General features: G+C 39.7%; 1 long non-coding RNA gene across 1 annotated transcript in view; it reads right to left on the bottom strand.

The window, feature by feature from the left end:
* The window catches only part of LOC106939413 (uncharacterized), an 18526-nt gene continuing 6973 nt past the window's right edge, over positions 1-11553 (bottom strand). The window contains exon 2 of the long non-coding RNA XR_001422836.1: positions 1-453. This is a non-coding gene — a long non-coding RNA (uncharacterized LOC106939413). The remainder of the gene's footprint in view (positions 454-11553) is intronic.

Here is an 11553-nt window from a genome sequence, read left to right as displayed (position 1 = left end):
GGTCACAATAAGGCGAGAGCGAAGGCTGCACTCATCCCTACAGCGCGCCGCTCTGAGAAAGATCTGACACCCTCTACTGATCTGTGGTGGCAAAAATCCTGACGGAGGGAAGGAAGACGAGGGGGGGGAAAAGCAATCCACTGGAATAGAAAAAAAAAAGGAGGGGAACGGGGGTGGGAAAAAGTCTTTTTACAGCTTCTGATGTTTAAATCTTCTCATCTGAAGCTCCAGAACAGTCTTAGTCCGCATCGTCCAAAGCGCTGCAGAGTTTTCCGTTTCAGAAAGCCCCCCCCAAAAAATTTAAATAAACGCTCCAAACTGTTTCCAGTCTCCCTTTCTCCCTCCTCGTCGCAGTTTTTCATTTACTTCCACGGCTCTAACTCCGCTCCGATTGGGAAAACACTGTTGAATGCGGTAAAGCAAACCGTCCGCTATAGGCATGGCTCAGACCAGCTGAGAGAGCGAGAGAGAGAGAGAGAGAGAGAGAGAGAGAGAAAGTGAGAGAGAAAGAAAACAAAAGATGCGTCAGTGTGGCTCCCTGTATGCGCATGTGTGCATGACGTTTCTTCTTTTTTTTTTTTTTTTTTTTTTTAGTTTTTCCCAGATAAGTAAAAAAAAAAAGTTCTGTTCTTTTTTTTTTCTTGTTGCAAAAACTGCACATAAAATGGGAAGGAGGGGCGGCGGAGAGGGGGAAGAACATGTTCCCGTCTTCTATGGATCCGCATTATACTCCACCGTTTGAGATTATTACATCAGCTGGAGAAAGGGAGTTAGGGGGAGGGGGTCAGAGCTGGGGAGTATAGTTACCCCATCTCCCTTTCCCCCTCAGTCCATCTGCAGTGCTCAGTCAGATCTGTGTGACTCTGACGCGTAATAAGAGCCAGACGTGTCGGTGGGATCCTGTAAGCAAAATCACTAAGCCCACCCACGCCGCTTATCACAAGCGCTCACTACACCCGCTGAACTCTTCTCACGTCTCGTCACGTCACGGCCACAAACTTCTGTGTGTTTCAGTGGGATTTCCAGTCTGTGTTAGAAAGCGTGGTGTGCGTTTAGTCACCTCCTCTTAATCAGTCAGTGGCATTAGTTACTATTTTTTATTGAATAATGGAGGATGTTTGTAAGAGCCTTGAACATCTGGAGATTATTCCATTTTTACTTTTGGAAAGTTTTCTTTGAGCTCAGTCAGATTTGGTGTAAGAGGGGTCTGTGATGGATGGATGGATGGATGGATGTGTGTACATTAAATTTCAAGTCTTTCTAGAGATGATCAGAAAAGTGACAGTTGCCTATAAAAAAAGAATTTGGCAACAAAATGACAATTAACATAACTGAGTAGATTTTAAGAACTTAAACTTTCAGTAAAAACTACTAATTTAATTATATATATGTGTGTGTGTGTGTGTGTGTGTGTGTGTGTGTGTGTGTGTGTGTGTGTGTGTGTTTTAAGTCCATGGCAATTAAAACCAATGTGTTCCCATTGGACAGAATTTATTGCTAATTCAATACTGCTGACATATATAATTAAATGCTACCTAGAATTTACACAGAAATAAACCAGCTAAAGTTGATAAATCACAATTCTATAAACTGAACATGATAATATATAAATTTATAAACATTAATTCAGCCCAGTCTCACTTTGGTTTGCATTTTGGTCTGGACTTTGACTAGGTCCTCCAGGACAACTCGTCTGCAGATTTGCTACCAGGGAGCACTTCCCGCTAGCTTCGCATTTCGGCTGCAGCATTCGTGCTTTCCAATGCAGCAGGTGGGGGGGCCCACTAGTACACACGCCGCTTAGTCACGCTTCAGCATCTTGTTCCCACCAAAGAAAATTAACAAAAAACAATTCTGACTCCACATAAGCTTAGCTACAGTCCTTGTAGGCCGAGCGTTTAGACTCCGAGATAATCCTCCAAACAGGATAAATCACATTTGTATGAAGAAGAGGAGGTGGGGGGGGGGATGAAGGAGGAGGAGGGGGCACTTATCTTGGAGTCAAAGCTAATTGGATTATGTATCTGAATGCATCCAAAGGAATAACTGCATGGAGCTCAGCAGGGTGATGGGATGCAGATACTGTCGAATTGAATTAGCGTGATGTGCGACCGGAAAGGTTCATGGTGCAACTTTCACTCTCGCAAGGGTTAACCGTTAGACATGTGGACGGCAGATGAAGAAAATAACACTCTGGAATGGATAGATGGCATTCAAGCTAGCTTGGTTGGCAGAGAAAGTACCTTACAATAATATCCAGAGGCAAAATCTTAATATTACTTTTAATAGTACTTGATCTAACCATGAATTCTGCTCCCTAACAGAAAATCCTGAAGGAGAATGTCTGGCCATTGGTTTGTGACCTTGAGCTCAAACGGACTTTGGTTATGTGGAGGACGATAATCGATCACACCAGCAAGTCCACCTTGAGGGGTTCAAAAGCAACAAAAAAAAATGTTTCAGAGGACATCAGTCAAAGTCTGGAGTCAAATGACCTGAAAGAGTCAAAAGAATCCCCCTTCCTATTCAAATCTGGAGAAAGGTCCAAGAAAACTTTTCCATCTCGGTAAAATCAAATCCCCTTGCTCTTTGGAGATGTCTCTCTCAATCAAAAGCGGTCCGTCTTTATCTCTTATGCAAAATTTCTTGAATCTGACAGCTTGTTAACAGCGACATTTTCACCGAATGCTCAAACCACAACAGGCATGTCACTTTGGCATCACATTTTCATTTCTTTATTCGCTAGACGGGGACCTGGCTGATTGATCACAAAAGCGGGAATGACTGCAAATGAGCCGCCATTTGGCTCACGGACTGATTTCAGCCACCTAAATATCACAGGAGCATCACAGGTGATTGCAACAATGGCCGCTTAGATACGTCCACCTGATGCGACCGACAGAATGAGAGCGGGAAATTGCAAGCAATCTTGGGTGCCGCCTGATTGAATGCTATTGATCGGCTTTTAGTGTCGGGTTTTATTTGCCCTGCCCCTCGGGACTTTATGAAACGTGAGATTCCGCAGAGCTCTGTAATTATCTCAAACACGAGTCACAACAATGACTCCCTGCATGTCGATAGCAATATTACAGTTAGCTTATTCAGACCAGAGGGTAACAATGCAAGTAGAGTTGGGTAGAATTACGTCAAACCTGAACCATGGAATTTGTACGTTGCAAGGTAGCGATATGTTCAGGTTACATCAGAAAACTAGAATAGCAAGCAGTTATCAACGGGTGCAAATGTTATTTGCTTTCATCTGATTAAAGAATATTTTACGTTTGCTACGAATGCATGTATAAATCAGGACGGACAGCTTGACAACACCAAGCAGTCCATCATGTCTTTCACATATTTTTCGTGATCACGAAAATTTACACAAAAATAACCGATGCCGGCAATTATTTCTGCTAGTGCATACATTTGGATTTATTGCAAATCTACCACAAAAGAAATGGCCAAAAAAAAATTGGGGGTAGAGAGAGGCTAACTCCCACCTGCAGGTGGCAGTAACTTGTTACTCCTATGACAGCCTTACTTGATGTCAAGTCAAAGTTTGTTATCAAACAAAAAGTCACATTTACCGTCATATAAATGTCAAATATTGCAGATGTTTTAGCAAATATTTCTGAAATAACCGCGAAAGTCCTGGAGACTTCTGGAAAAGTTTGCAATGCTGTGCCATCTTATTTAATTTTAAGATTAGGTGCCCACAGCTATTAATCAATGTTTTTAACAGCTTGCTAATGTGTTTTTTTAATACATTCTGCCACAACCAGCCCTTTAAGAACCGTCATGATCTTGATATGGCCCAAAATTTAAATTAATTTGATGCCCTTGCAGTTTGTAGTTGTAACAAAACCAGTTTCTTTCTAACTAAATGACGACTGGATGAAATTTAATCATGGCTCAACTAGACGGTCCCGAAAGATGCTTTAGTAACCTCTTGTTTCTCAAACCAAGCAGCCAAATGTATTTCTGAATAAGAATCCACAGAGATTTATATGGTTTTGCAATTTCCGGCTGTTTAAGTGCCAAGTCAAAGTCAATCCGGCTATTGACAGAGGCAGAAAGAGCAGGAGCATCAGAAGCTCTCTACACGCATTGATCGGCCCGGCTGTATGGGCAATCAGCATAATGTTTGACTGTCAATCTATATGTATCAATCCAGAACCTCTGACCCGCCGCTCGATCGAACAAAACATCCAGGTAACCTTCAGAAAAGGCAGCCGGGACGCTAAACAGACCAGATCAAGCAGAACGTTTAAGACCTGCGGCGTCTGAATGTTGAGCTTTCATAGAACCCTTGAGAACACGTGTGTCTTGATTGGCATTAAAACTGTTGCAAAAAATACATACAGCAGTTGAACACTGTTAGCATCTAGATGTACCAGGATGCTAACAGCCTGTCTGTTGAGTCTTAACTTGGTTCTTTTCCCCATTGTGTCTTTTCCAGCCTTTATCCAAACATATACTTAACACATTCTAATTTGGGGTAAAACAACCGTTCTGTTCGGTGAGAGAGTCTTAGTTCTGTCTTGTGAGATGCCACAATTAATGCGGCCGTGGCTTGTTACCATAGCAGCCGGTTCATCTCTGCTGAATCAGTGTCTTTTCATTTTTTTTCTTCTTCTGCTCTAGCTCTCTCTTTTTCTCTCTCTCAACTTGGAAGCGTTTCCCAGTCAGGTTTTTTTTTTTTTTTTTGGTAATTGGCAGGAAATCATATGAAAAGAGATGCTCCTAAGTTTCAGAAGCTCTTGAGAAATCAGTATGTAGAATGTGTTCAGGTTTTAGGAGGTCTTTCTTTTTTCTCTTTTTTTTCTGGATAGTTTGTGATACCGGGAGGAATTGGAATGAAAATATAGCAGATGTTGGGGTTCACTATAGGAATGTTTGAGTTGCTTCCACAAGTGTAAATCTGCATGTCAGACATATTGTGTACACCTGTTTTTTATTTTCTCTCCTGAAGGTTTTTGTTGGAAGAAATTGCGAGCGAAGAGAGCATAGGTCATAATCGGAACTCAAAGCAGGATAAAAAAAATAAAATACTCTACTATATATATATATATATATATATATATATATTCCATCTTTGCTGAAGCTCAATGTCAGCAATTAGATCCTCTGCCTCCCTCCATGCTCCCGGTGAAACCCGAGCCCCCGAATTTGAACAATCACAAAGCTCACAGCTTCGAGAAGATGATCTGTGATCGCTGTCAAGATCCTGTCCGATGTGATATTTGTTTTCCATCCGAGGATTTGATGATCCTGACAGTGTGAGTGCCGGGGTCGGATGTTCTCCGAGGAAAAGCACAAATGTGATTACATCTACGACGCCGATGCATGAATTATGAATGCCTGACCTGAGGGGCTGGAGGATTCTCGTATCTCCAGCGTGGAAGGGGGGCGGGGGGGTCAGAGAGGTGTTAGCAAAGACATTCCACAAGCGAAGTTTACGGCTTATTTATCCTTATTTTAGACGAGTACTGAGCAAACTCTGAGGTGATTAACAACAGGTGGAATAATAGCAGCAACGGAAAACTATTTTTTTGCAAATTCTCCCATTAGTTGTAATTTTTTATTCTTATCAATAAAAATGAAAACGTGGAAGAGTAAAAACATCTGCTGCTAGCAGATAACTACGGCTAATTATAGTTGAAACAAACACAGAGGCAGGTGATAAATTTCTTAGGAAGTGGCCGGAAATAAAGTAACTTCAAGTAGGATCAATAAAAAGGAACAAAATGATGGTGCTCAGAATTGAGTCCGACTACTAATAACTCTTATTTGACCTTATAAGAGGATATTTTCCATTTTTTTTAAAGGTGTCATTTAAACCGAACAGTCTGCTTGCTACACTGTCCAGAAAGGCTGCGTGATGTAAATTTTCTCCCATCTACCCGCCCACGAGGATCCACTATGACTCAGCAGATGTCCAGATTTTTCTGACCCGTTGGCCGTTGCGCATCGACAGTGACGACACGACTTGGTGTCACCAAAAAAAAACTAATAAAAAACAGAATGTAGAGGAAAAATAAGCAGAAAGTGAGAAATGTTTTGCGGACTTGGAGACGGCGTCCGACTCCGTCCCCTGGAGAATTTACAAGCGCGGAAATTTTTCTTTTCACACACAGTCAGCCTTAAACACAGCTGTGTGTATAAAGTAGTTTTCTATAAAGTAGTACTTCCTGTGTTTTTAATGAAATCATCTTTTATATATTTTTTATTTGTCATACTATAGGAATGTGCTTATTTTAGCATTATTTCCTTTGAATTAAAAACAAGCACTAGCTAATAGCCATGCTTGTCAAACTGAAGGATCTTTTCATTAGGAGACAGCACCATCAGGATTACATGGTCCACGTCAACTTTGCATTTTTAATAAAAACCTTCCTTCAGCTGCTTTACGGTTCATGAACCTGAAACTTACTGGTAAAATCACAGCTGACATTTAAACCAGACTCCTCTGCGGGGGGGTTACGGCGTTGTCGGCACGCCTCTGCTTCCCGTTTTAGGAGTCCGGTGTCATTTCGCGACAACCCTGTCCTCCCGTCTTCCTTCTTCCCTCTGAGATCAGAGCCCCGCTTTTGAGAGGCTTGACAGATCCGAGGGCTCTCGGTTACCGTTCGAGGCTCTTCAATCAGGCTTTGAGTCCCAAATTTATGAATGTCTACGAGTTAGTTTTTTTCCCCCTCTTAGCAACGTTTACGTAGCTTAGCAACTCTTGTGTTTTTGTGATCATTTTGATGAGGAGCAGAAGCTTTCGTTCTTTTGGCACATGTGAAAGAATGACTTATGCTTAAAAGAAACTGTGCAGGTTTGTGTTCATGTTCAGGTTTTATGTTGGGTGAAAAAAAATTTAACTTTCTAATTCTGATTTTAATTTTTAAAGTTTGTCTTAATGATCAGCACTTACATTTTTTATCTGCCCTACTAAGCTTAAGCAATTAGTGTATCGTCACAGCATGAGCTTTCAGTTATTCCTTTGTTTTGTCAGATAGCCTTACTGACAAATTAAAAGCGTTGCAAGTCAGGTTAAATGTAAATACATTTTTAAAAATTCAAGAGAAAAATGTGAACAAACGAATGAATCAAGGTGCAGCATGCCAGAGAAGCTCGAGTTTTATCAAGCATTATGTAGTGAAAATAATAGCACAACTTGGGGGTAATCCAAAGTTAGGCCGTCGAGAGTAAACAGCAAAAAAAAAAAAAAAAAAAAACAAAAAAAAAAAAAAAACAAGCAGGGTGGCTAATATCACTCCGTTTTGAACAAAAGTATGCAGTGAAATAACAGCAAGATAGCTACTAGAAAATAAAAAACTTACTAGCTAGATGACATTACTAGTTTGGCATAGAACTACAAAGAATAGAGCCAGATATTATGACTGTTTTTCTCCAAGTAACAACTTTACAGTTCAATTTATAAAAAAAAGAGTAAGCTATCATATTTTTAAGGTAGCTTCATGCTGAATTGACATGAAAGCTAACAACAAGCTACAAAAGTTAGCATATCTGTAAACAGTAGAGTTCATTAGCCTCTTCAGTTGCTAGCTAAGTTGTTTTTATTTTTGTTTGTTTAAAAAATAGAACAGCATAAACTCATGATATTCTGATCAAGATGCACTTTTACTTCAGAACTGGAACTAAATTGAATATTTTTAAACAAAGTTTTTTTTGGAAGTGACCTGTGGACTCTGGTGTTTAAGCTACAACGTAGCATTTTTCCATTGCTTAATAGTGGACACTGATTTTAAGCATAATGGTGTAGCTTGTTTCAGATTTGAGCATTTTGGTGGCTTCAGAATTTAGCTGATTTTTAAACAAAAAGCAATCACAGTGTTTATTTTGAAGTCTGTTTTAAATTTTTTACTTCACTACAGCAATTTCCTGACTTACGGTCGTCAGACTGTGAGAAATATACGACACTATGAGCTCACAGTACGTCTAGAAAATTCAAGAATTGTAAAACTGAGGACAAAGACAAGCTGATGTCGTTTTCATTTGTATTTATTGTAAGTTTAATGAGTTCTGTCACATCACTGCTGCTCTCCCCATTCGCCCCCATTTTATTTCTCAAAAACCGCACGTTAAATACAGCATCGGTAAAGTGGAACATCTCAATCAATCCTCATTATTACTCAAGCCTCCAGGTTTGTAAAGGAACAAAAGCTACAGCTTTTTTTTTTTTCCTAGGTTTTCGGCAATCTTGTAGAATTAGCCGCTCTTACGCCGAGGCTATTTGGTCTTGTGCTTTCGGTCATTATGAGCATGATAGTGGAGATGCATGTTGCCCTCTGTGTGAATGGTTTCCGGGCTTGTTTCCAAGGTTTTAAATTCTCATTTCATTGTGCACTCAGTGTACCACAACTAATACAGGCGTGCTGTTCCGTGGCAGCTCTTTCAGATTTCGTATGAACTCCTTGGTATAGCTAGTTAGGCAGCTGAGGAGTTATTCCAGACACCATAAGACTCCCACTAAAGTATGCTAAGCAGCAGGTTCATTGTGAAGCCAGTCAGCAGTTAGACACGGCAACCAACTCTAGACACAGCATGTAAAATTTGTAAGAAGGGCACACTGAATGAGAAAAAGCAGACAAGAAACGGTTTTGTACTGGTCCTCACAAAAAAAAAGAGAAAACACAAACTGAGGTTTCAACACGTGCAGAACAATGGGTGCAGACACACTGGCGACACAAACTATCTGAAGCAGAACCGGGCCACGCGACAGCTCCTCTACACGCAGGAACACAGAAGGCGACTCATGGTCATCGATGCAGAACCGGCCGCGGTGACATGGAGGGGAGTTGGCTGAATGTTATGTCACGAGTGTGTGGTTTTATTTTTCCAAGGGCATTGCATGAGTGTTAGTGCAAATATTACAACGCACAAAAGCAAATCATTGTCATCTATATGAAAATGATTCATATAGATGAATCATTTTCATATATATCTGAAGAAGGGGTAATGGAAATCAACAATCAAGTTAAAAATGATGCAAAAATTTTCCAATTTAAATGCCCTAAACTGACTTTATATTTACTGCCTCCCTGCACTTTGATTAAGTAAAGACAGTCAAAATCCAACAGAGGAATCATCAGATATTTACTGGAAGCCATGGCTGTAAAACCCAAACATGAATCAGACTGATGCAACGAGTGGCAACCCGCTATGCTACATGAACAAACAGGGAGCGGTAGCTCAGTACTTTAGAGCAGTCTGCGTTCGTACAGTAGACGTTTCATCAGCATCATTCACATTTTAAGACGCTTGGCATATAGAAAGTATCAACGTGTTACCAGTATGGACAATAACATGAGCTGTAATCACCGTGACTTAAAACTAAAGTATTCAGAGCGGCTTTTCAGAACCTTGTGCTTTGATATCAAATTTATTTTTGCACCACGATTAATGTATCTTTTTTCTAAGCTTGAGAAATCCCTCTCTTTGCTTTTCCCAGAACCACAGACAGCAACAGCAAATGCATATTTAGCACTTTGGACAGCGACGGCAGCCACAAGCGCTTCAGGACCTCGGACAGAGACGCTGTGCGTCTTTCAGCGGCGCTGTTCTGCTTTAGAGTGATAAAAGCTTTTCGAGTTCCAGCGCCGTGAAAAAGACCTCTGTTGTTTACGAGCTGACTTGCGTTCCCTCGCCACAGATGAACACACAGCTCAGCACACGTTACAGAAGCACATGAATGTATGCGGAGCCCACGGACAAGTACCGAGATGTGAAAGTGTTGCGGTTGTTATTCCCCGACATAAACTTTGCGGGCTGAGAAAAGAGACGTAAAGGTCAACGAATGACGGAGACGGCGTTCAAGTGCAACTACAGTAAACGGAGACGTTCATCACACCGGACTGTAACACGGGAACACTCATTCAGCACCACAGACAGTTACTTTGTCCTTAAACGGCTAAATTATTTCAGCACCGCCGATGTTGCATCTGTGTGTGTAATGTGTAAAATGAATGCTTGATAACCACGTCGTGGTGATGAAATCGGATTTGTACTTTGCAAAGGATGATTTTCAGCATCATATGCAGCAAATTGTGCTGAAATGAATTCAGTGTCACCACCCAGAGTGCTGAAACATGACCTATGTCTCTATCCAGTGAGTTGAAGCTGCTGCAGCCTGCAGTAAGTGTTCAAGATTATGATGCATGTAATGTACATTTAAGTTTCTCCAAGTAAATATATGAAGGAAACGTAAATAAAGTAAGTTTGACAAACTTAATTTGATTACCTGTGATAAATTAAGTCATTTCTTTTAAGTTGGAGCTCCATCCTTGTTTTCTTTAGTGCATAATTTTGTATAATGAAAAGCAAACAAACATTTTCATGCAATTCGTACCATTACGGATGACTGACTATGTGATAAAGTGATAACTGTGTGATTTTGATCAACATACGTTGACATATTTTACACAGTTAGCATAAATTTTAACATTTAGTTTGTGATTCAACAGAAAATAAACAGCAGACCGTCATTTGTTTTCTGGCCAGAGACGATCAACAAAGTTTTCTCCGGGGCAGTAATTTTTATTTTTTTTTAAATTAGTTATGTTTCTGGCAATTATGATCCATCTGCTTTGTTTGCTCATAATTATGTTGTTGAACATAGATGACATTCAGCATGCTATTTTAATATTAAGCAATATTCGATTTTGCTTTTTTGTTGGCTTCCACAAGAAATAGCTGCAAATAAATAGAGATAATTGATAGGAAAACAAAATGCTACATATGATAACATTTAATTAAGACAATATTAAAGCAGTCTGAACTGGACTACAACTGATTCTACCTCTTAATTGTGCATTTGATATTCCTTTAAGATCTTATGGAATGCAATAAACTCATGTTGCATCTGCTGACAATTATATTCATAACCTATGAAGAATATTCACTTTTTTTTTATTTTGGTCATTTTTAAAATTTTATTTCATTCAGAATACTTGGAGCATGAGAAGCGTGCGTTGTGTGCGATACCTCATTAATTTTGATTTCAAAATATTCTCCATGCAAGCTAGGACACCAGCAGCGGTGAGAGTGAGCTCAACAACTTAGATGAATCTTTTAAATTATTGAGCTTGTGTGGGGGGAAAAAAAAATAAAGTAAAAATACTCTCCTTTGTTGTTTATAACCTCTGCTTAAGCTGGCACGTCAGGCTAGGAGAACTTTCTAATTAAAGGAAATGCCTCTGAGAATAGACCTCGCACTTCCTAACAGGGAGACAAAGAGTGCAACCACAAACTTCAATAACCTTTGTTTGGACTTTATGTGACACACCAACGCAAAGTGGTGAAGAGGAGAGAAACTGATACAAGGTTTTGCCTGGTAGTCACAAATATAAGTCTGAAAAGTTCTGCCTGTACTCTAGTAATTTATTAAAGTAAAATAAATAAATAAATAAAAAAGTTAAAGGGACTGTTTTTGTGTTTCCCCAGGATAATAGTGTCATTTTCAGCACAATCAACGGTTATTTTCAGTTGTTATATATATATATATATATATATATATATATATATATATATATATATATATATATATAT

The sequence above is a fragment of the Poecilia latipinna genome, unplaced genomic scaffold (genome assembly GCF_001443285.1).
Source record: "Poecilia latipinna isolate Pla-1442-1.1 unplaced genomic scaffold, P_latipinna-1.0 Scaffold2864, whole genome shotgun sequence".
Lineage (NCBI taxonomy): Eukaryota > Metazoa > Chordata > Actinopteri > Cyprinodontiformes > Poeciliidae > Poecilia > Poecilia latipinna.
This window is presented reverse-complemented; position numbering and strand designations above follow the sequence as displayed.